The sequence below is a fragment of the Clarias gariepinus genome, chromosome 2, assembly GCF_024256425.1.
Source record: "Clarias gariepinus isolate MV-2021 ecotype Netherlands chromosome 2, CGAR_prim_01v2, whole genome shotgun sequence".
Lineage (NCBI taxonomy): Eukaryota > Metazoa > Chordata > Actinopteri > Siluriformes > Clariidae > Clarias > Clarias gariepinus.
Window position 1 is genome coordinate 11,327,261 of NC_071101.1, and position 26,478 is coordinate 11,353,738.

Here is a 26,478-nt window from a genome sequence, read left to right on the forward strand (position 1 = left end):
GAGTCCTGCTCATCAGGGACAATTTAATAATTATGATTTATACATATTTCATCATGCTTTTCAATCTCATTTCCCATTTTGTGACTCTGATACAGTATAAGGAGAAAAAGTCAGAAAGTTTTCTAATACTACACAAAGTTTGCTTATCCTGTGAAATGTTGTTACACAATAGTTCTCCATAACAGTCACAAAATACATCAAGTCTATTGCAACTGTGCAATAACACCTTTTTAAATTGTGCAATATTATATTCGCTATTGCAATTTGAAATTTGATTGAAACTGTAACTATTGTATTGTTTTTTCTTCTACTTTTGTATTTATACACTGTACTGTCCCTACTGTATTTTTCTTTGCTGTTGAAACATAGAAATTTCCCCACTGTGGTATATATTATCTTATCTTCTCCTTATCTTATCTTATCTTCTCCTTATCTTATCTTATCTTATCTTATCTTATCTTAGTGATGCATCTCTATTGATATACTGCAGCTCAGACTTATGAGATTTAGTTTCAGATGAAGAGCTGCCAAACACACTGAGATTCATACAGAAACATTGGATGCTGAAAGCCACAGAGAAAGAAGAGAAGGAGGGGAGGATTGAGGGAGTGAGGAAGAGGCAGATAATGCTGATACCTCACACTGGTGAATGATGGATGACTATGTACAATATGTTTACATTATTGTGTTTTAAAGGTGAGATGATAAATATTGAGATATAGGAGTTGAAAGAGGGAGAGACATCAGGAGGACTACAGGCTTGTCTGAAGTGGGTTACACTTTAAAAAAAGAGAAAGTGGAGAGAAGGAACACCAGCTCCAATCCCAAATGTTAGGAGAAACATAAGAGCCAATTTTGCACCAAACAGCTTCAGTCATGAGAAATAGTACCACAATAATTTATATTAATTAACTTATAAAACTGTAATTTTTCAGAGTGGATGTGAGTTGACCCTGTGTACTGTGGTGTTATGATTATTAATGTGAGTTGTGAGTTAGTGTGATGTGGTTCCTCTTTTCTACAGAGTGTCATTGTGTCGTATCACATCCTCCAACTCAGCACCTGCAGTCGCTCCCAGCTGCAGCAGTGCAGTCTCTCTACAATCTGACTGAGGGAGGTTTTTGTACGACTCTATAACACTGTGTGAACCAGTAGCCAGAGATGCTATGTTCACTCTGACAGTAGTAATCTGCTGCATCTTCAGTCTGGACTCCACTGATGGTCAGAGTGAAATCAGATCCAGATCCATTGCCACTGAAACGAGCTGGAAAACCTGACTGTAGCTGATTTACAAGTTTAATCAGGAGTTTAGGAGCTTCTCCAGGTTTCTGCTGATACCAGTAAAACCAGTCACCATTAGAGTCCTTGTACACTGCCTGACTGGTTCTACAGTTGATGGTGACTGTTTCTCCTGGAACAGCAGATTTTACTGCAGGAGTCTGAGTTACTGTGACTTGACCTCTGCACTCTGTAAAAATATATTATAATTCACCATAAAACTGAAACATTATAATACATAAAATGTGTATTTGAATGAACAGATGATTGTAGAGATAAAATCTAAAGCAGCGTCTGACCTTGAGTCCAGAGGATCAGTGTCCAGATGAAGACGGGGATCAAAGTCATGGTAGCTGTGGGTGAAGTTGCTGTAGCAGCAGCTCTCAGTCATGAAGTGTTAAAGTCACAGCGCTATAAACACTCCCAGAGCACTGAAGCATGAGCTGCTAATGCAAAGCGTCCTCTAAGTATGGAAAAACAAGATTTAGGTCTGAGCAGCATTATTAAGGTATTCTTTCATAGCTTCATGTATCAGATAAATTGTGTTTTTGACTGTAGATTTGAATCTCATCATTAGTCTATAATTTGGTGTTATTTCTCCTCCCGTCTTCTGCAGTGTGTGCAGTACACTGTCCTTTAAATTAAACCTAGATAACTTTACCCTGGTGTTATGCTTATTCATGCACTGTGTGTTTTGTTCAGAAGATGGAAATTGTTTTGGTTATCGGCAGTTTTGCTGAATGATGTTATCAGAATTCTGCTTTGTTGTATGATGTTCAGATAAACTTGTGTATCTTCTTTACAGATATTATATCACAGAGCTCAGTATGTTAGAGTTTACTCACCCACTCACTCACTCATTCCCAGAAGGCTTAGGGCATGAGGCGGGGTACACCCTAGACAGGGTGCCAATCCATCGCAGTGTTATAGTTTACATTAACATTATTATACCTGTGTGTGTGTGTGTGTGTGTGTGTGTGTGTGTGTGTGTGTGTGTGTGTTGTCTCCAGCTGGTCCGGTGGTGAAGCCCTCTGTGTCCTCTCTGCAGCTCTCTGAGGGATCGGCCTCACTGTTCTGCCTGCTCTCAGCCTATTCTTCACAGGGGGCGCTGCTGCTGCCGAGGTGAACGAGGGGGTTGGGACCAGCACAGAAGAACGGCTTCTACACGCTGGGAAGAGGCCGAGGTGTTCGGCTGTACCGTCTCCTACCACGACACGACTCAGATCACCTCATTCCGAAAGAGTCGCTGTGACGCTCACTAGAAATTAAGTGTACACTATAAAGCATGCTTAGTGGTCTAAAATGGTGTCAGTGGTGTAACTATGCTGAAATAAAGCTTTAATGTGGAAAACATGTCTCCTTTTTCAGTTGTGAAGTGTCTTTGGCAGCGATTTGGAACAGGATTTGTGTGTGTGTGTGTGTGTGTGTGTGTGTGTGTGGTGTGTGTGTGTGTGTGTGGTGTGTGTTCACTGTAGGTTTTTGTACGACGGCTTCATTGGAATGTATCACTGTGGTGGACTTTTGGTGGCGGCTCCAAACTCATTATAAGAAGTAAGTGCCTTCTTTTTCTAGAAGCTCAGAGCTTCATTAATAATTTTACACAATTTAATAAAATGTATAAATTTACTGTAAAATTATAACAGAACATTTATATAAGGAAAAAAGAGAAATGTAATGTGAAGCGCAGAGCTGCTCCTTTAAAATATAAGCTTTTGTCTTATTTTGTAAAATTCTTTCTAAAACTTAAGAAAAATTTGAAATGTTAGTTTTTAGTAGATAAAATTTTGCTTTGTGTTGCTCTAATTTATCATCGTACTGAAAATGTGTGTAAGAATAAATCATGAACAATGTTGGGTTATTGCTTATTTTTTATGAGCCACAAAATAATTATTAACATCATGTAAAAAAACTAAATAAACATACATAACTTTACGGTGGTGTGATGCTCATTCATACACACTGTGGGTTAGATGACGTTACGAGGTCGTAACACGTTACGTGTCGTGGTCTCCTACCATGACACGACTTAGATCACCTCGTTCCGAAAGAGTCGCTGTGACGCTTACTAGAAATCAAGTGTACACTTTAAAGCATGCTTAGTGGTCTAAAATGGTGTCAGTGGTGTAACTATGCTGAAATAAAGTTTTAATGTGGAAAGCACACTTCCTTTTTCAGTTGTGAAGTGTCTTTGGCAGCGATTTGGAACAGCAGCTTTAACAGCCGGTCGAGTGCAGTGTGTTTGTTTTGCGTAAGTGAGTTTGTCTGAAGAACCAAGAACATCTGCTGAAAGTGCTGTTATATTCTGGAAACTGTTAATGCAAATGTATGTGTGTGTGTGTGTGTGTGTGTGTGTGTGTCACTGAGTATATTTAATGCTTAATGTGCTACTGGGTAAAGAGGACCACACTCATTTCATATTTTTCTGATTAGTTAGAATGTGCAATCTAATGCATTCCACAAACATACAATAAAAAAAATTAAAACATCATTATTCTTCTCTCTCTCTTTCTCACAAGTGAAACTGAAAGGGAGTGAGTCAGGTGGTGGGTTGTCGGAGTAAATTCTGCGCGTACTCGGCCCAGGCAAGGAACTGGCTCCAGGAGTGGTGGTGATCTTGGCAGAAGGTACGGAGATATCTGCCTATCTCCTGAATCTTGCACTCGGTTTGCCCGTAACTTTGGGGGTGATACCCAGAAGACAGGCTTACGGTCACACCCAGGGGTCCAAAAAAGGCCTTCCAGAACCTAGAAATGAATTGGGGGCCTCTGTCAGATACTATGTCTTCAGGGATCCCATACACCCGGAAAACCTGGTCGAATAGCGCTTCGGCCGTCTTTTTTAGCCAAGGGGAGTTTTTGGAGAGGAATGAGGCGGCAGGACTTTGAGAACCTATCGACGATGACCAGTATGCAGGTAAAGCCTTTGGAGAGCGAGAGATCGGTGATGAAGTCTACTCCTAGGTGAGACCAGGGACGCCGGGGAAGAGGTAATAACTTGGAAGAGGTAATAACTTCCCTGCGGGCAGCTGTCTGGAGGGTTTGGAGGTGGCACAGTCCCGGCATTCTCTCACGTACCTTCTGACTTAATCTGCCATATTGGGCCACCAGAAGCGTTCCTTTAGGAGTGAGAGGGTTTGATTGGTACCAGGGTGACCAGTGCCCAGTAAAGCATGCGCTTGATGAAGTAGGATGTCCCTATGTGCAGTCGGAATGTAGAGACGACCAGCCGGGCAACCTGGTGGAGAGGGTTCTGTTGTCAAGGTCTGACGAATCTCTTCCTCAACTTCCCACTGAATTGGAGAGATGAAGAGGGTCGGGGGAAGAATGTTTCCAGGAAGTTCTGGAGCTTCTTCCCTTTCATGTTGACGAGAAAGATCGTCAGCCTTGACGTTTTTTGTTCCTGGTCTATAACTGATTGTGAAGTGGAACCGGGTGAAAAATAGCGCCCATCTGGCCTGTCGCGGATTAAGGCCCTCAGATATTCCAGGTTTCGGTGATCAGTTAAGACCAGAAAAGGTTGTCTAGCCCCCTTCAACCAGTGTCACCATTCCTCCAGTGCAAGCTTGATTGCCAGGAGCTCTCGATTCCCGATGTAGTAATTCTTTTCGGCTGGTGATAGTTTCCGTGAGAAGAAAGCGCAGGGATGGTATTAAGGAGGTTTCCCCTGCTGCTGAGAGAGGACCGCTCCAACTCCTGACTGAGAGGTGTCCACTTCAACAAGAAATGGTTTATTGGGGTCTGGGAGAGCAAGGATAGGTGCAGTAGTGAATGCTTTCTGGAGTTTAGACATGGCGCTAGTGGCTTCTTCGTTTCAGGTAAGGGTTTTGCACTTCCCCCTCAGAAGGTTTGTCAGGGGGGAAACAAGGGAACTGTAGTTCTGAATAAATCTGCGGTAGAAATTAGCAAAACCTAGAAATCATTGGAGGTGTTTTATGGTGGTTGGGATTGGCCATGTTTGAATCGCCTCCACTTTCCCCCCGTCCATCTTGATTCCGAGTTGACTGATGTGATAGCCTAAAAATGAAACAGAGGTTTGGTGAAATGCACATTTTTTGGCCTTCAGGAACAATCGATGTTGTCTGAGTCTCCGGAGGACCTCGGTCACATGAATGTGGTGTTCCGATTCGTTCCTCGAGTAGATAAGTATATCATCGATGTAAACTATAACAAATTTATTCAGAAACGATCGAAACACCTCATTCATGTAACCCTGGAAAGCCGTTTTCCATTCATCCCCCTCTCGTATTCGAATTAGGTTATAGGGGCTCCAGACATCCAACTTGGTGAAAATGTGCGCTCCTCGGAGTTGTTCTAAGGCTGCCGGGACGAGAGGGAGTGGGTAACTGAATTTAATAGTAATTTTATTTAGGGCACAGTAATCAATGCAGGGACGGAGGCCCCCTTCTTTTTTGGCCACGAAGAAAAAACTCGAAGCAGCAGGGGAGGTGGACGACCGAATGTACCCTTGTTGGAGAGCCTCCTCAATGTACTCTTCCAAGGCTTTCTGTTCTGGAATGGAGAGAGAGTAGATTTTCCCCTTGGGCACTGGTTCATTGGGAAGGAGGTCAATGGCGCAGTCCCATGGCCGATGAGGTGGCAGCTGAGAGGCTCGCCGAGGACAGAACACATCCTTAAAATGGGAGTAGGTCTCTGGAATGGTCACTTAGAGCTGATTGGTGGGACTCTCCACGGACGTGGTGTTTACGGAAAGGATAGGTCTTGCGTGGGGACACCGACTCATGCATTCAGACCCCCACTTCAGGATTTCTCCACTGACCCATGAAATAAAAGGTTGGTACTTGGCGAGCTATGGGCGTCCAAGGATGACGTCTCTGGTGGATCAATCCAGAACCAGAAATCTTATGCTTTCTGTATGCAGCCATCCCACTCGCATGCGGGTAAGTGGGGTGATGTAACGAACCCACCCTCCCCGAGGGGGGGCGCCAGTGACGCAACGTATCCTGAACTGAGTTGAGTGAAAAGTCATGGGGTCCCGAGTTGCTGACAAAGCGTGGCGGAGATGAAGTTGCCGGCTGACCCCGAGTCCAGGAGTGCCTTTACTGTAAGAGACAGGGAGGCAGTATCAAAAACTACGTCTATGGTTAACGGAGTCATAGGTTTGCAAGAAGAAGAAGTTACTATGCTCACCAGAGGACGAGGAGGCCGTCGGGGACATGTCAGACGGACATGTCCTTTCTCTCCACAGTAAAGGCAGATTCCTTGGGTCAGTCGGTGCTGTCTTTCGGAGGTCGTGAGTCGAGAGAGAAATTGTGAGTCTACTTGCATAGGTTCTGGAACTGATCTCACCTCTGTTGGGCGGAGAACTGCAGATGGTGGATGGCGCGTGGAGATTTCGGTAGTGCACTCTTAGAGTTGCAGCCTCAGGCGTGGATCCAGTCCCTGTCGGAACTTCGTCAGGAGTGCAGCCTCATTCCACCCACTGGCGGCAGCTAGGGTTCTGAAAGTGAGTACATAATCATTTATAGACATTTCACCTTGATTTAGCTTAAATAGTTTCTCGCCAGTGGTGGACGAGTCAGCAGATTGGGTAAACACCTCCTTGAAGTAAGTTATGAACTCATCATAATCATGAACTACATTCCCTTTCCTGCTGCCAAATGGCCTCAGCCCACTGAAGAGCCTTGCCGGTAAGTAATGAAATGATATACGCTATTTTAGACCGTTCGGTAGGAAACCTGAGAGGCTGCATCTCGAAGGTGAGGTCACACTGAAGGAGGAATCCATTGCAGTTCTCCGCCTCACCACCGTAATGTGGTGGCGCTGCCATGGGACTGGTGTCAGGAGACGAGACGAGGAGCCAGGAGACAAGACAATATACAAACATTGAAGTAGAGAGCAGGTGAGTCTAGCGGAGTCCGTATTCCGTGTTGGAGGTCAGACGCTGAGTGCTGGGAAGTGAAGTGTATTTAAGGTGTGGTGCTAATGTGAAACAGGTGTGCTCAGAACTCAGATAATTGGGAACGGAGATTGAGGGTGGAGCCTGGTGTTTCCATGACACAGACACAAACACACACAGAGTTTGATCTTTCTTTCTGTGTTGATGCACATCATAGAGAAAGAGGGAGAGAGAGAGAGAGAGAGAGAGAGAGACAGAAGAATCTCTTTCAGCCCACTTTGTAGCCTTTTATTCACATAGATGTATTTGATTCTGTCATCGTGTGAATGCAGAATTTCCAGCAAACAGTGTAAATGATGGCTGTCTCTCAAATCTCCTGATATCTCCTGAAGGTCTGCCTCTCCTCTCTTTAGAACAGAAGAAAGAGCTTGAACTGATATTTAATCTTTATTTAATTCTGGTCATGTTGTGATGAGTCTGTCAGCATCATCAAGCCCAGAGATAACAGACGGCTCTGAGTAAATCATGACTTAACTACTCAGCATATACGTACAGGAATGCTGTGTATAACTTTTATCCAATTTTAAATGTGTTGATGATGCAAAATATCCACCAAATGCAGTAATCTAGTTCAAGCTAGATGTTAAAAAAAAGCTAGTTTATGCATTCATGACCTCCAGACTGGACTATTGTAATGCATTACTAGGTGGTTGTCCTGCATGCTCAATAAACAAGCTTCAGTTAGTCAAAAACGTTAACCTCAATATTATGATCCCTTTCCTGGCTACCTGTTCAGTTTAGAATTACTTACAAAATAGTACTACTTATATACAAGGCCTTAAATGGTTTAGCTCCCACATACCTAACCAGTCTTCTGATACGCTACAATCCGCCACGCTCCTAAAGATCACAAAACACTGGACTTCTGGTAATTCACAGAATTTCAAAATCAACAAAAGATTTAGGGATTTTTCATATTTAGCTCCAACGCTTTGGAATAGCCTTCCAGACAGTGTTTGGGGCTCAGACACAGCTTCCCAGTTTAAAAGTAGACTCAAGACGCACCTTTTTATTCTGCCATACACGTAACTCATCCCATAACTTCATACTCCAGTACATCTATCCTGAATGGCAACTACGCTAATTCTCTCCATCTGTTCAGTATTTTTCTACCCATCCCGAGGCATCTGGAGATTGTGCCAGCTGCAATAGACAAAGGGCAACCCTGCAAGGTTCCTGAGACATCCAGAGAAGGACCAGCTTAAGCTGGATTCTCCTTTATGATGGTTGGAGCTACACATCCTGCTCCTGTGCTTCCAGTGATCCAGACCCCATCTGCCCTCTGCACCTACTGACTTATGTTAATTTAAAGAATTTCTGTTATATTGAACTTTCATGATGTTATATAACATTTATTGAACACACATGATGTTATATAATTTTTTATCTGTTATCACCCCAATGAGGATGGGTTCCCTGATTGAGTCTGGTTCCTATCAAAGTTTCTTACTATTGCCATCTCAGGGAGTTTTTCCTTGCCTCTGTCATCGTCACACTTGGCTTGCTCATTAGAGACATTCATCATTCATTCATTCATTCATCTCATTTGTTATCTAGACACATTTTTCTCACACAGACACACTTCCAAATACTTTCTTATTTTTAAATTTCCTTTATTTTTGTGAAGCTGCTTTAAGACAATGACCATTGTTAAAAGCGCTATATAAATAAAATTGAATTGAATTAATCTACAGTATATCCTCTCTTACAGAGTGAACAGAATAGCAGCAAAGTGCACCAGGATGACACGAGAACAAAACACAGGTGAGACAAACTGATAATAAAACTTATATATAGACAGCAAAAGAAAAAAATGGTCTGAGGTCATGTATAAAACAGGGCCATCAGCTGGAGAAATCAGATCACATTAAAACAACACCTTAATGCTGCGTGATTCCTGACTCAATAAACCATCAAACAGGAGCGAGACCTGAACCACAGGACAAGAAGTAGTATTGCACTGTCTCTCAAGTATACTTACATCTACAGCACCCGGCACATCCCCTTATCCAGTGTGACTTACAGACGTACATGTGCTTTGGTAGTCTACAATAAAACACATCCTCATAAACCAATAAAATATTATGAAGCTAAATTCCCATTAGAGAGAAGTTAATATTAGTGCAGAAAGAAAACAACAGCACAAAATGAAGTTTTTTATTAGGGTTTATTTTAGCGCTTGGTGACTGAATAAAGTTCTTTGTTTAAAGCCTGATAGTGCTGCAGATGTTCAGTTTTTGGCCAAGACAATTAAAAAAAGATGTGATGAGATATGAGGAGAGAATGTTAGCTAGTTTTTTAAACTACCCGAAGTTTCATTGTTCTGTCAGATGTTGTTACACAATAGTTCTCCTCAACAATCACCAAATCCATCATAGTGATGCATCTCTAGTGATATACAGCAGAACAGACTTGCTGAGATTTAGTTTCAGCTGAGGATAAAGAGCTGCCATCCATGATGAGATGTCTGCCAAACTTACTGAGATTCATGCAGAAACACTGGATGCTGAAAGTCACAGAGAAAGAAGAGAAGGAGGGAAGGATTGAGAGAGTGAGGGAGAGGTATAGTTACTTGTAGGTAGAGCAAGGAAGAAGAAGAGAGCAGAATACTAAGTAATAATCAGAAAAATTAAGCGGGATAAAACTTATACCTCTTGCTGGTAAAGGATGGATGACCATGTCCAAGTAGTTCACATTATTGTGTTTTAGAGGAGAGTTGTTAAATCTTCGGATATAAGAGTTCTAAAGAGAGAGAGGAGTCAGGAGGACTGGAGTCTTGACTGAAGGGGGTTACACATTAAAAAGAGAGAAAATGAGTCCAATGGCTAAGGACAGTGACAGATGGGTAATAATATGAAGTTTATATTGGATTTAATGAACGAAATATTAAAATGAGACAGGACAGGTGTGTGTGTGTGTGTGAGAAAGCAGAGAACCAGGACATGAGATATATATCCTATGTTGTCGCTTACTGTAGGGCTGTGGAGTGAAGGAGCTTTTTTCATTACTGTACCTTAGTGGAGTGGAGAGAAGGAACACCAGTTTGATTCCCAAATCTCAGAAGAGAGAGTCTGTGAGGAGTTACACCAGTAACTGAGGGAGAATCTAGAGCAGGGCTGAAGTGTGTCATGAAAGGGAAACAAGAAAAACACAACTAAATCAGAGAGCAGATGATTAACCACCAAATAGCTTTGAAAAAGGATTAGAATAATTTATAAATCAATAGAAGTATTAATTTTACAGTAGTGGCCCTGGTGGACTCTGTGTACTGTGGTGTTATGATTATTGAGAGATTTCTAATGTGAGTTGTGAGTTAGTGTGGTGTGGTTCCTCTCCTCCACAGAGTGTCATTGTGTCGTATCACATCCTCTAACTCAGCACCTGCAGTCGCTCCCAGCTGCAGCAGTGCAGTCTCTCTACAATCTGACTAAGGGAGGTTTTTGTACGACTCAATAACACTGTGTGAACACGCAGCTGCTAGGACAGTGAACGCCTTTACAGTAATAATCTGCTGCATCTTCAGTCTGGACTCCACTGATGGTCAGAGTGAAATCAGATCCAGATCCACTGCCACTGAAACGAGCTGGAAAACCTGACTGTAGCTGATTTGCTTTTATAATCAGTAGTTTAGGAGCTTCTCCAGGTTTCTGCTGATACCAAGCTAAAGGTTGATAGCCCCAACCTTGGTACACCTGGGGATTAGTTCTACAGTTGATGGTGACTGTTTCTCCTGGACGAGCAGATTTCACTGCAGGAGTCTGAGTTACTGTGACTTGACCTCTGCATTCTGTAAAAATATAAATTATAATTCACCATGAAACTGAAACATTATAATACATAAAAATGTGTATTTGTATGAAAAGAGGATTGTTTAGATAAAATCTAAAGCAGTGTCTGACCTTGAGTCCAGAGGATCAGTGTCCAGATGAAGACGGGGATCAAAGTCATGGTAGCTGTGGGTGAAGTTGCTGTAGCAGCAGCTCTCAGTCATGAAGTGTTAAAGTCACAGCGCTATAAACACTCCCAGAGCACTGAAGCATGTGCTGCTAATGCAAAGTGGAACCTCTCTTTATGGAAATGTGTGTGTGTGTGTGTGTGTGTGTGTGTGTGTGTGTGTGTGTGTGTGTGTGTGTGTGTGTGTGTGTGTGTGGTCACTGTAGTGTAACAGAAGTTTTTGTACGACGGTTTCATTAGATTGTATCACTGTGGTGGACTTTCGGTGGCGGAACCAAACTCATCATTGGTAAGTCACTTTTAGTAAAACTAAGTTGCTTTTACTTCTTCTACAGTTTTTAAGAAAATTAAGAAAATAACTTCTGTTCATCATGTACATGAGTAAATTAAAGTAGTGTGTATAGTTATTAGTAATATGTTGGGAGTTATTCTAAACCATGAAGTACTAAGATAATAAATGAGTAAATACGGCAGATGTAATAAATATGCTGTGTGTGTGTGTGTGTGTGTGTGTGTGTCGGTGAGTTTAAACCTGGTCACTGGTTGATATCTGAAGTTTAGTTTAAATTGTTCTAAAGTCTCTATGCTGATGTAAAATACAGACGAATGCTGCTGTGTGTTTGTGTTAAACAATGAACATTTGTGTAATCAGATCCATTTACTACTATCACACAGGGAGCACTTTATATTACACATCAGTAAGAAGTGTTTAACACAGAATAAAGCTGATCAAAGTCTGAGTCGCTCCACAATATAACCAGTAACTAGTAAATCTTCTCCTGCTGAGTAGTTCTACTGAACTGCAGTCATGTGAATAAGCAGTAATGAGTAAATGTTGTGTGAGTGTGTGTAAATGTGTGTTTATTGTGTGTTTGTCTTTTCCAGCCGGTCCCACGGTGAAGCCCTCCGTGTCTCTGCTCCCTCCCTCCTCTCTGCAGCTGTCTGAGGGATCCGCCTCGCTGCTCTGCCTGCTGTCTGCCTACTCTCCACAGGGGGCGCTGGTGAGCTGGAGCGTAGACGGCTCAGAGGTAAAGGACCGGGTTCTGACCAGCGCAGAAGAACAGAAGAAGGACGGTTACACACGCAGCAGCACCCTGACCCTCAGCAAAGCAGTCTGGGAAAAGGGGGAGGAGTTTGTCTGTACAGTCTCCCATGCTGGTGTCAATCATCCGGTCACGTTCACAAAGAGCCAGTGTGAAGACTAACAGCTCCAAGATAGAATTTAACACTGAGCTGCTTACACATCCATCTACAATAGAGTTTCAGTTCTACACAATGCTGACATTTCTGTCTTTACTCTCTTCACTGTCCTGTTGCTCTTCCTGTAGTTTTGCTCTGCTGAAATAAAGCTTCATTTTGGACATTGTGTCTTCTTTTATTCCAGTTAATAGTCATTATCAGTGTGATGAGAGAGTGTGTTTAGCTGTAGATTCAGTGCTGTGTGTTGTGCTTCAGTGAGTTTGGCTGAAGAAACTTGAACATCTGGTGAAAGTGCTGCTCTATTCTGGGAGAAAGAGGATCACTCAGCCGTCTTCATGTGAATCTCACTTCCTCTACACTGCTCTCTGATTTACTGCTTAACACTGACTCTGTGTGTTTAGCTGGGTGTGGAGCGGGAAGCTGCTTTCATCTCTTTCTTTACTGCAGGGTTTATGCTTGAGTGAACTGACAGGTAAAGACTTATTTTATATTAATAAGATGGAGGAGTTCAGATCCTCATCCATTCCTACTTGTGTCAAAACTGTACACTGAATTTAAACTGAAAATCAGCTTCTGACTTTCTTTTACCTCAGAATCCAGTAGACCTTCTGAGAACAGTGTTTATGTCCATTCTGGACTCAGTATAAATGAATCAGTGCATAACAGGACACACTTATGAAGCTGCTCTTTAGATTAAATTTAGAAAATATAGTGACATTTCCACATGGATGTGGTGAGGGACGACATGCAGGAGGTTGGAGTGAAAAAGTAAGATGTGGTAGACAGAGTCAGATGGAGACAAATGGTCCGCTGTGGCGACCCCTAGTGGGAGCAGCTGAAAGAAAAAGAAGAGACATTTTTACTGTCTAAAGTAGTCTTAGATCATCTCAACTCCTTTAAAGTGTTTTATTAATAATGTATGTACGTTGCTGTGCTACCACATTAACCATACATTCACATCAATTACTGCACAGAGATTTTTTTTTAATCTGCCAGAGTTATCAGCTATGACTGGATCACTGTCTGACCCCAGAGAACTCGATCAGGTGACTGAACGCTTAGAGTAAACTTTATATCATACTTTAAATAATGTAGCTCCATTTAAAAAAAAATAATTATAGAGAATAAACTTACTCCCGCATGAAAACTGTTTAGAAGAAACTGCAATAGAGTGGGATTAGAGAGAGTCGTTAAGATGTAACGACCAGAGAGAGTAAGGGGGATTTTAAGGGAGGCTTTCCTGGTGGACCAGCATGAAAAATATGAGACAGGTTGAACCTAAATATATTTAAAAATATATTTATCACTTGCACATAGACGGCTCCTTTTAGCCCCTCTCTTGAATCTATCTTCTCTGTCCAAAAGTCAAACATTCTAATCCTCAATCCTGTATCCTTTGTCCTTTATGTGATGATATACTGTACGGCTCCGGACACACAGCGGTATGAGAGTTTGACTCGCCGGCATGGTGTGCGCGTGGTGTGCGCGGCGAGTTTAGAGGAGTGTGTGTTAGCGGTTGGTGATGTGGTGGGACATGAGAACATCGCCTCTGCTTCCCGAATGAACAGTGCTGTTGTTGTGTTTGTCAATAGTGTAGATAAAGTGATTAAAACTGTCCAAAATGGAATTACACTTAATAACGAGCACATACTGGTCTCTCCCCTGAGCTCCCCAGCTAAGAAAGTAGTTCTGTCTAATGTTCCCCCTTTTATATCTGACAGTGTGATAGCAGCAGAACTGTCCAGATACGGACGCCTGGTCTCCCCTATAAAGAAAATCCCCCTTGGCTGTAAACCCCCTCTGATAAAACACCTAGTATCTTTCAGGAGAGTTGTTTTTATGATTTTTAATGAGGGTGTTGAAGAGCTAAACGTCATTTTCAAATTCAGAGTTGAAAACTTTGATTATAACATATTCGCCTCCTCAGACACCGATATAAAATGTTTTAAATGTGGTGCAATGGGACATCTTGTCCGTGCCTGTCCTGAAAGACAGAATGATCCTGATGCTCCTGTGCGACCGGGTCAAGACTCCACCGTGCTGGCCGTGGCCGTTCCCCCCGCGACCACGGCTCGGCCGCCTGCTGAGGGACCCGAAAATGCTGCCGAACCAGTGCCCAAAGTGAATGAATCCCAAGCCCAGCCTGCAATCCAAGAGTCAGCTGAAACAACATCGACACCAAAAGCAACATGCTCGACTAAACCGGACCGAGGGGAACCCAACGTGACCCAACCGGCACGGCCAGGCCGAGCATGACTGATAAGGTCTCAGAGGGCTCGGGTGCAGCGCTGGAGTCACCCGTCCTCTCAGCGATGGGTACAAGGGCGAAGAGCCGCCAACTGGAAGCAGCAGCCACTGCACTGTCACAGGGGGACGAGGCGGACATAGAGATGGAAGAGGAGCCCCTCTTCAAGACACCCAAAAGGAAAAAAGACCGCAAGGGAGGAGGAAAAAAACTCCCCAAAAAAGACACAGAAACAGAATCAGACAGTGATGGCTACATATCGGACTCTGTGATGATTCTCACCCCTGAGGAAGAAAGAATGCCAGTGGTTTACAGCGAGGAGTCTATACACAGCTTCTTAGAAAAGACAAAAGGAGGCTCAAAAATCAAACTGGAAGATCACTTCCCAAACAAGAGACAGTTCATTCACGACGTCAAATATTTCAAAAAACACAAAGCTTTTATTGACCGGGAAATATTCAGAATAAAGAAATGGATCACTAAAATAAATAAAGAACTCGCTGAGGAGGACTTTTGATTTTACCTCTCCGCTAGACACTGGTATGTTTTCTTTCTTTCTTATATATGAGACTGTTTTTTTATCTATACACCTTTTAATGAATGGAATAAACATTGCGAGCTTAAATATTAATGGGGCAAGAACATATGAAAAAAGAGCTAAACTTTACGAACTATTAAAACAGAAACACATCGATGTGGCTCTACTGCAGGAGACACACAGCGACTCTAAAAACTCTGCGGACTGGTCAAAAGAGTGGGTCGGGCTCGCAATTCTGAGCCACAATACACCACTGAGTGCTGGAGTCGCACTGCTCTTTGCTCGCAATTTTATACCGAACTCTTATACAGTAGAAAAATTTTTAAATGGGAGGCTTTTAAAAGTGAGAACTTTTTATGAGAATGAAGTCTTTGTTTTTATTTGTGTGTACGCTCCCACCAAGGCAGTAGAGAGGATGAGTTTTTTAGGCAAACTAAACAACGTCATTAATGAATGTAATTCTGCTGATATTTTAATTCTGGGTGGGGATTTTAACTGCACAACCGACAATCTGGACAGAAACCTTAAAGAACCCTTACATGGCCTTCCGTAAACGCATGTGGGAGATGATGGAGGCCCAGGACTTAAGTGATATATGGAGAAACTTAAACACAAAACAAAGACAGTTCACCTGGGCCTATTCCGTAGATAACACACTCTCTCTGGCTAGACTCGATCGATTTTATTGTTTTAAACATCAACTGTCTTATTTTACGAAATGTTTTATTACCACAGTAGGCATCTCCGACCATAGTATGGTGCAGTGCATAGTCAGTAGGAAAAACCTAAAACCTGAAAGTGCCTACTGGTATTTTAATACTGTACTTTTAGAGGATGCCAATTTTAAGTCTTTTACTTATTTATGGGCCAGTCTTAAATCACAAAAAGCTGATTTTAGCTCTCTACAGCAATGGTGGGACTTAGCTAAAGCACAAACAAAAGTTTTCTGTCAGCAGTACACTCTCAATGTCACAAAAGACATTGTTAGATCAATGAGAGCTCTAGAGACCGAAATAGTGGAACTCCAGGGTTTGGAGACCACAGGAGATCGAGGAAATATTGAAACCCTCAAAAACAAAAAAGCCATAATGAATGACCTGCTGGGCACTGCAGCACAGGGGGCGCTGGTCCGCTCATGTTTTAAACATGCTACGGAAATGGATGCTCCTTCCAAGTTCTTTTTTGGTCTGGAACAAAAAAATGGACAGAAAAGAATCATACATGCTGTGCGATCAGAATCAGGGGATCTTGTATCAGAGCCCACTGAAATTTGCAAGCAGACAAACAGCTTTTACTCAAAGCTGTATAGTAGTGAGTGGTCAGAAGCACATGCAATAGAGGAGACCTTTTTAAAAAATCTGCCCAAATTGCCAGAACAAACGGTCACAGACATGGCAACAGAACTGACGCTGGCAGAGATTCAGGAGGCTCTCCAAGGTCTGAAGAACGGACGGGCGCCAGGTATAGACGGTCTCCCTGTAGAGTTCTACAAGACTTTTTGGTCAGTAATAGGACAGGATGTAGTAAAGGTGTTGCAGGACAGCGTGAAAGGAGGAAAGCTCCCGGTGAGCTGCAGGAGGGCTGTCCTGACCTTACTGCCAAAAAAGGGAGACCTGACGCACCTGGGAAACTGGCGCCCAGTATCACTGCTGTGCACTGACTACAAACTACTCTCAAAAGCATTAGCCTCAAGACTGACAAAGGTACTGGAGCAGATCATTCATCACGCCCAGACGTACTGCGTGCCTGGTAGGTCTATCTTTGATAACATACATTTAATTCGCGATATTTTGGATGTCTCTAGACTTTTGGATTTAAAGACTGGTCTTATTTTGCTGGACCAGGAAAAGGCTTTTGACCGGGTTGAACACGAATATTTGTGGAAGGTACTGGAAAACTTTGGTTTCAACCCAGGTTTCACAGCCATGATCAAAACATTGTATAGTGACATTGAGAGTGTACTGAAGGTTAATGGTGGTTTATGTGTTCCTTTTAAAGTACACAGAGGCATTAGACAGGGCTGCTCTCTATCAGGCATGCTATATTCCTTGGCAATAGAACCTCTTTTATGCAAACTGAGAGATCAGCTTTCTGGTTTTAATATACCTCATTTTAATATTTTAACCTGTCTTTTAGCTTATGCCGATGATCTAGCTGTAATGGTGAACACACAGACAGATGTGACTTTTTTAACTGACGTTTTAGAAGATTTTAAGATTTTATCATCGGCTAAAATCAACTGGAACAAAAGCGAAGCTATTTTAGTAGGAGAATGGGGAGGCGAGCAGCCCACACTACCAGGGGGTTTAACATGGAAAAAGAGCGATTTTAAATACTTAGGTGTCTACTTGGGTAGTGCTGAGTTTTTAAACAAAAACTGGGAGGGTATTGTTGAAGGCATAAAAGGCAGACTGAGCAGATGGAAGTGGTTGGTCCCAAAAATGTCTTACAGAGGACGAGTGCTGGTCATCAACAACCTAGCAGCATCGTCCCTGTGGCATAAACTGGCATGTATGGACCCTCCACCAAACCTGCTAGCAAGCATACAGGCCCTACTGGTAGATTTCTTCTGGGACAAACTGCATTGGATACCACAAAGCCTGCTTCACCTGCCTAAAGAGGAATGAGGACAGGGCCTGGTGCAGCTAGCCAGCAGAACTGCAGCCTTCCGTCTGCAGTTCATCCAGAGACTCCTCACCGGTGCCAGTGACGAAGGATGGAGAGCAGCAACCTTCACACTCTTACGCACGGTGGGAGGACTCGGACTGGACAGATCTCTGTTTTTAATGGACCCCACAGCACTGGACACGACTGGATTACCAGTTTTTTATCAAAGACTTTTTAAAATTTGGAACTTCAAAAAACAAGTCAAAGGAAACAGAACCTTACACTGGCTGCTGGAGGAGCCCCTAGTCTGTGGAGGACATCTAGACATCTCTAGCGAAACCACCCCAGCACTATCCAAGACCCTGGTCTCCGCAGGGATCGTGACACTCCGGCAGCTGGTAAACATCACTGGAACAGACCTGTTTAGAGCAGAGGACTTGGCAGCACACATGGGACTCCGGTCTCAACGGGTCGCCAACCAACTCCTGCATCGATGGAGAACCACCCTAACGTCGGAGGAACGAGTTCAGCTGAAACGAGACCAGCTCTACAGAAGAGGAACCCTTTCCACAGCTGACCATAACTCCAGACCTAGAGGGATACGGCGGCCCCCTCCTGGAGCACAAGGGTGAGGACGAGATGAACTTTGAGACAGTGTCTGGTAAGGTTTTGTACAAAGCTTGCATAAAGGTTTTAAACAAGAAAAAACTGAATGGGAGGGTGGACACCCCATGGCGCACTGAACTGGGTTTTAATAATGATATTAAACCAGAGTGGAGAGCACTGTACAAACCACCATTAACCAAAAAGTTTGCTGACCTCCAATGGAGGATTTTACACGGAATTGTCTCTGTGAACTCTTTTATCTCTATTTTAAATAACACAAGAATGCCCCTTTTGTTCACAGAGAGAAACTGTTTTTCATGCTTTTATACATTGTTCCAGATTGTCGCCCTTGTTTAACCTTTTAAAATGCATTTTTTTACCACTGCATGTAGATTTTAATCACCAGTTTTTTATTCTTGGTTTTAAATATGTCCGGAGAAAGAGTTTTAAATGCCAGCTTATTAATTTTACCATTGGTCAAGCCAAAATGGCAATATATATAAGCAGAAAAAATAAGTTGGCACAAAGTACAGAATGTGACCCCCAAAAGATCTTCTCCAGACTTGTTAAATCAAGAATTTAAATCGATTTCAATTTCTACAAAAATATGAAAGACATAGACATGTTTAAAACAATATGGTGTTGTGGAGAGACTCTGTGTTCAGTAGAAGATGATGAACTAATCTTTACACCAAACTTAAACTGAAAAAACAACACACAAAAACAAACAAACACAATAACTATGTATGTTTAAAAGAATGAGTACAATGTCTAAAAAATGTCTCATTTATTTATTTATTTATTTATTTACTCATTTTTAATCAATCTATCCTTATTCTATTTTTATACAACAAAATTTGTAAAATAAAGGATCATAAACGTCAAAGTCTCTCTCTCTGTGCTGGGTGTGAGGAGAGTGCTTGGATGGCTGTTCAGCGATTTGCCAAGTTGTAGAAAGACTGACATTTCCCCCCCAATTTATTTATTTTTATTAGTAAATGTTACTAGTAAAAAAAAGTTAAAGGTTTATAGTGAGAGAGAGAGTGAGTGGGGCATCATGGCCTCTGAGGCTGGTCAAGAGACACTGTCTCTCCGACATGGCATTACTGTAGGTGTGTGGTGGAGGATGGAGTAGAGGTGGAGGAGGTGCTGCTAGTGGTGGAGAGCAGGTCAGGTGTGAGAACATCTACTCTGCCTCCCGGATAAACAAAGCAGTGGTGGTGGTTTAAAGCAAGATAAACCTTGCGAGTACACAAACAAAAAGGGGGAGTATGTGTAATAGGGTCAGCGGTTCAAATTACCCCTCTGTCTATCGCCACAACACGAGTCGTGATATCAAATGTGCCCCTATTTATTAGGACGAGGAAATTATGAAGGAGCTGGCCTGCTTGAATAAATTTGTTTGCCCCACGTTCTGCCTTTCTGCCAGCAGATTTTAATGGTTTTGAACGACATAAAAGGAACACTTCATGTAAAATTCTACTATAAAGAGGGGGAGACCTGCTTCATAGTTTTTGCCACCTTGGAGCAACTAAAGTGCTTTGACTGCAGGCGATATCAGACATGAAAGGCAGCGCTGTCTCAGGGCAGCTCAGGGGCCATTCGGCCAAGATAAAGCAGGAGCAGCACGGGGACAGCCAGTGGGAAAAACCTGACTGAAGAGGTACAGAAGCCACAAATCTGCACACCACCAATGACACCAAAAGACACACCGATACCTAAAGACACACCGACGCCTAAAGACACACCGATACCTAAAGACACACCGACGCCTAAAGACACACTGACACCTAAAGAGAGCACTACAGCTAAACCCGAAAAAAAAAGGAGACATCCACAACAGAACCCACCACAAAACTGAAAACCTGCAGTCAGACCCTGAGAGCCGCAACACAGGAGAATGATGAACCAGGGCGCAACTCAGCAGACACACACACACACACACACATCAACCGATTCTTACAGCTTCCCCCCCCCCAAAAAAAACACTGTAAATATGTAAATAACACCAGACTTATGAAAAGAAATGAAAACATGTAAATTACTTTATGATTTTTTCTTTAATAAAGTGTGTTAAGATGTCTCTCTATCTCTCTCTCTCTCTCTTCTCGTCTGTTCATCTCTCTCTCTCTCTCTCTCTCTCTGGTGCATGCTGGGAGTGAGTGGGGTGTTTGTGTGAGTGAGCGTGAGTGGTGACTCTTGTGCAAGTTCTTTTTTTCTTTGCTCACCCCCCCCCCCCCCCTTTTTTTTTTTGCATAGGGTGAAGATTTAGTTGTTTTCCTTAGATTTGATATATTTTTGGGGGGTTGTGTTCTTGTAGGTGGGGTGGGCTTTTTGGGTGTAGGGGAATCATGGCGGGTTTGAACTCACTCACGCGTCGTCACGGTGTGAAAGTGGTGTCTGCAGTGAGCGTGGAGAATTGTTGTTTAGCTGTGGGTGAAGTGGTGGGACATGATAATGTACTGTCTGCCTCAAGAATGAATAGTGCCATTGTTATCTTTTTAAGCACAATTGAAAAGGCTAATGAGTTAGTTCAGAGAGGAATCGTACTTGACTGCGTTCTCACTCCTGTTCTACCACTTTCATTACCATCAAAACGAGTCACTATCTCGAATATCCTGCCGTTTATTAGTGACGATGTTTTAATACAAGCATTGTCTCGCTATGGAAAACTGGTTTCCTCAGTTAAAAAGATTCCAATTGGTGGGTTTTCTCCTTTACTGAAACACGTTGTATCCTTTAGACGCTCAGTTTACATGATTGTAACAAATGACGCTGATCTAGACCTCGCGCTGAATTTCCGAGTGGATGACTTTGATTATGTGGTTTTCATAACCACTGACAAGATCAAATGTTTCGGCTGTGGAACAATCGGCCACTTGGTCCGATCTTGTCCCAGCAAACAAGGAAAGAGTGGCCGCACGGCTGGCGCGGAAAATGCAGCGAATGGCGGAGAACAATCGGCCAAAGACTCCGCGGAGGTGGAATCAGCGGTGGCGCAGGCGAGCGCTCATGATAACGCTCATGATAACGCTCATGGCGCTAGGATTGCGGAGAGTGCAGCGGTTTCAGTGGAGGAGGAAATCCAAAGTACAAAAGATGTTGAAGACAAGGGAGACAAAGGTGAGCCAAGCGATAAAATGGTTTTAGAAATGGACACTGGGGATGTTCGGGAGGCTGACAATAGGCCTAATGAAACTGGTGTAGAACAAACAGTGTTTAAGGTGAAAAAGTCAGACAAAGTAAACAATTCTTGGCAGGTTAAGAAAGTAGATCTGGAAAATGCTCCCGATCAGATCGACTCAGAGAGTGAAAGTGAATTATCTGACTCAAGCGTAACTCTGTCACAAAGTGAGTTTTTTAACCGTAATTATGACGTAGATGATATTAAATTGTTCCTTAAGTTAACGAAGAAAAGGAGAGGGGTTTTAGTCAATGAGTACTTCCCAGATGTGGGACAGTTTGTAGAAAAAAACCCAAAGTTTCATGGCTGAAGGCTGTTTTTTAAGTAAAGAAGTGTCCCGGTTAAAGAATATAATACGAAAACTTAACATGGACTTGAATGATGGCGGCGAAAAAGCTTAAATTAACAAAAATGAATTATAGTACTCTGGTTGTACTTCTACTTTTATTTATGAGTATGACTGAAGTGTGTGTTGCATCACTTAATGTGAATGGTGCTAGAAATAGCAGAAAAAGAGCTGAACTGTTTGAAGTTATTAAACAAAAAAACATAGATGTTACTTTCATTCAAGAGACACACAGTGACGTTATAAATGGAATGGGGTTTCTGTCCTAAGTCATAAAACCACACTTAGTGGTGGTGTGGGGATTTTATTTTCAAAAAATTTTTGTCCAACTTCATATCAAGTTGATGAGATTGTAAAAGGAAGGCTTTTAAAAATAAGAGCAATTTTTGAAAAACATGTTCTGATTTTTGTCTGTGCCTATGCACCAACATTGGCAATGGAAAGATTGTTGTTTTTAGATATGCTTAGTTCTACAATACAAAGTTGTAGTACAGAAGAATATTTATTCTTAGGTGGTGATTTTAATTGTACAGAAAATCCTATTGACAGAAATCATACTGAGCCCCACATGCTTTCACGTAAACGTCTTATTAAAGTTATAAATACGAATGATCTATGTGACATTTGGAGGCATTTTCATGATGGACAGAGACAGTATACATGGGCCCATGCTCGTGACAATTTCCTGTCTCTTGCAAGATTAGATCGTTTTTACAGTTTTAAACACCAGTTGGGCATTTTCAAAGGTTGTGTTATTTCCCCAGTCAGTTTCTCTGATCATCGCATGATTTTGTGTTTTTTCTTTTTAAGTCAAATCAAGCCCCACAGTGCTTATTGGCACTTTAACACCAATTTACTGTGTAATAAGGACTTTAAAGACGTCTTCAAGCTCTTTTGGGAAGACTTTAGAAAAACCAAAAATTTTTTTCAAGATTTAAAGCAATGGTGGGATTTTGGAAAGGTTCAAATAAAACAACTTTGTCAACAGTATACTTGCAACGTCACCAAAGAGCTAAATAAGTCAATGAAAGCCTTGGAGACAGATATAATTAAATTACAAAGTTTAGCTGACTTCACAAAGAATCAAAATTACACAGAGATGATCTCAAACAGAAAAACACAGTTAGCAGACCTACTGGGGTTGAAAACACAAGGAGCTCTGATTCGTTCTCGTTTTCTAAGTATTGAACAAATGGATGCACCATCCAAATATTTCTTTAGTCTTAAAAAGAAAAATGGACAAAAACGGTTTCTGCATGCTTTGCGCTCTGAGACAGGAGATATTTTAACTAGTCATGCAGAAATACGTAAAAGAGCTTGTACATTCTATGAAAACCTGTATAAGAAGGAGTTGGGAGCAGGGTGGGATTCTGAGAGCTCTTTTTTTGTAGGCCTGAATCAAATGTCGGAGGGGGCCAATGCAGACCTCTCAGGCGCTTTAAGCCTGGAGGAGTTGCACGAGGCTCTACAAGGCATGGAATCTGGAAAAGTCCCTGGAATTGATGGACTTCCGGTTGAATTTTACAAATTCTTTTGGACAGAGGTAGGGAACGATCTTTTGCACATGCTCAATGACAGTTTGGCCTCAGGCAATTTGCCGGTGAGTAGCCGTAGAGCGGTCATTACCCTTCTCCCCAAAAAAGGAGACCTTTTAGAAATTAAGAACTGGCGTCCTGTCTCACTTTTATGCTCCGATTATAAATTGCTTTCTAAGGTTCTAGCTAACAGGTTAACAAAGGTAATAGATCAAGTGGTGCATCCAGATCAGACTTATTGTGTTCCGGGTAGGTCTATTTTTGATAATATTACTCTTATGCGGGATATGTTTGATGTCTCCAAGTTGCTTGGTTTTAATATTGGACTTATTTCACTAGATCAAGAAAAAGCCTTTGATAGGGTCGAGCACCCTTACTTGTGGAGAACATTAGAAGCTTTTGGAATTTGTCAGAATTTTATTGATAAAGTGAAAGTGCTTTATGGGGATGTTGAAAGTGTGCTGAAAATAAACGGTGACTTATGTACTCCTTTTAAGGCTTATAGGGGTATAAGACAAGGTTGTTCTTTATCTGGAATGTTATATTCACTTGCCATAGAACCTTTGTTGCAACAATTGAGAGAAAAAGTTTGTGGTCTGAATTTACCTGTTTGTAAAAATAATATCACTTTGTCTGCCTATGCTGATGATGTAGTGGTCTTAATTAATGGGCAAAATGATGTTAAAGTATAATGGAAGTTTTAGAAGGTTTTAGAGATTTATCATCTGCAAAAGTTAATTGGAGCAAGAGTGAAGCACTTTTAATTGGCAAATGGTTAAAAGGGAAACCCAGCCTTCCTGAAGGTTTGAACTGGGGAACAAGAGGGTTTAAGTACTTAGGTGTGTATTTGGGAGATGAAACGTTTATTCAGAAAAATTGGGAAGGGGTTGTTGATAAAGTGAAAGGTAGACTTGATAAATGGAAATGGCTAATACCAAAGATGTCATACAAAGGGAGAATATTAATTGTGAATAATCTAGTAGCTTCCAGTCTTTGGCACATGCTGGCCTGTTTGGATCCTCCCTAACAACTTATAGTAGAAATTCAAGGTGCCTTAGTCAATTTTTTTGGGGATAACCTGCATTGGGTGCCACAGAGTGTGCTGTATCTAACTAAAGAAGAGGGTGGTCATGGTCTAATACAATTAAAAAGTAGAATAGCAGCATTCCGTTTGCAATTTCTACAAAGATTTTTGTATGGGTCCACAGTGAATGGTTGGCGGGCTGTTACATGCTCTATCCTGCACAGCGTTGCAGGTTTGAGGTTGGATAAATCCTTGTTCTTAATGGACCCTCTTAAACTGAATGTGAGTAAACTGCCAGTGTTTTATAACAATCTCTTTAAGGTTTGGAGTCTTTTTGACTTGCAGAGAAGTGAGACAACACCTTCTCTCCACTGGCTTTTGGAAGAGCCTTTAATAAATGGAGCGCGTTTTGACTTAACAATGAACAATTCCTCTTTTCATGGACTTAGTACACTGTTGCTGAATTCACAGATCGTCACTCTTGGCCGTTTGATTTGTGTTGCTGGGATAGACTTTGGAAAAACAGAAGAAGTAGCTTGTTGTTTAAAGGTTAGGTCCTTGCGGACTGTTGAACAGATGCTAAGGGGTAGCTCAGTGGTTAAGGCATTGGACTACGGTTCAGAAGATCCCAGGTTCAAACCCCACAACCACCAAGTTGCCACTGTTGGGCCCTTGAGCAAGGCCCTTAACCCTCAACTGCTCAGATGTGTAATAAGATAAAAATGTAAGTCGCTCTGGATAAGAGCGTCTGCCAAATGCCTAAATGTAAATGTAAATGTAAATGCTAAGGAACTGGAAGTCACTGGTCAGTGATGAAGAAAAAAGTTTACTGATGGACAATTACGAACGAGTAAATGTTACCAACTCTGAAGATTGTTTCCCTCTTTTTACCTTGTTACCCAAATTGGAGGGTTGCAAGGGACCTTTTCTAGATGCTGAAAAACTCTTGTGTTTAGACTTGTCTATAGCTACTGGTAAAGCTTTTTATAAAACATGTGTTAAAGTCTTTAATAAAAAAAGTACTGAATGAAAAAGTTGACACGCCTTGGCGTAAAGTATTGGGTGTAGAAGAAAATGTAAAACCTGAATGGAGGTCACTGTATGAGCCACCATTACCTAAACGAGCAGGGGATATACAGTGGAGACTTCTCCACTGTGCTATTGCAGTTAATGCTTTTTTTCAGTCCTTAATCCTGAAGTCATTGCTGATTGCCCTTTTTGTTCAAAAAGAGAAACTGTCTTTCATGCCTTTATGGAATGTGATAGACTGAAACCTCTATTCTTACTTATGGAAAAAATTTGCATCTCCTTTAATGAATTGTTTTCAATGAGATTGTTTATTTTTGGTTTTAAGTTTGTCCGATCTAATAGGGTTACATGTCAGCTTTTAAATTTTGTTTTAGGTCAGGCTAAGTTAGCCATCTATATGAGTAGGAAAAATAGGGTTGAAAGACTGTCTGGTGACGACGTGGTGGCAATGTTTTTAAATCTGGTGAAATCACGAGTGTTGATTGATTTTTGTTTTTATAAGTCTATAAAGGATTTGACAACTTTTGACATGAAATGGTGTCGTAATGGGGTTTTGTGCTCAGTTGACGAGAAAGAGTTATGTTTTTCACATTTAATGTAGCTTACTTTTTTTTTTTTTTTCTCTTTGTACTCATGTGATGTGATATAATGTAATGTTGAAAGTGTTGAAACAAGTGTAATAAAGAGCATTTTAACTCTCTCTCTTTCTCTCTCTCTCTCTCACTTAGTTGAGCTACACATGACATTCCTGAGTCCTGCTCATCTGGGACAATTTAATAATAATGATTTATACATATTTCATCATGCTTTTCAAACTCATTTCCCATTTTGTGACTCTGATACAGTATGAGGAGAAAAAGTCAGATAGTTTTCTAATACTACACAGCTTGCTTATCCTGTGAAATGTTGTTACACAATAGTTCTCCAATAGAACTGCCAAACATGCTGAGATTCATACAGAAACATTGGATGCTGAAAGCCACAGAGAAAGAAGAGAAGGAGGGGAGGATTGAGGG

The 26,478-nt window shown here is 41.8% G+C and overlaps 2 long non-coding RNA genes across 2 annotated transcripts; one reads left to right on the top strand and one right to left on the bottom strand.

Moving 5' to 3' along the window:
• Positions 1–8,800: 8,800 nt before the first annotated feature.
• Positions 8,801–10,977, bottom strand: LOC128509446 (uncharacterized). The gene is made up of 3 exons (XR_008356044.1): positions 10,208–10,977; positions 9,846–9,974; positions 8,801–9,700 (listed from the first exon to the last, which is right to left on the bottom strand). It is a non-coding gene; the product is annotated as an uncharacterized LOC128509446 (long non-coding RNA).
• Positions 10,978–11,364: 387 nt separating this feature from the next.
• Positions 11,365–12,509, top strand: LOC128509472 (uncharacterized). The gene is made up of 2 exons (XR_008356051.1): positions 11,365–11,437; positions 12,034–12,509. It is a non-coding gene; the product is annotated as an uncharacterized LOC128509472 (long non-coding RNA).
• The last annotated feature ends 13,969 nt before the right edge of the window (positions 12,510–26,478 follow it).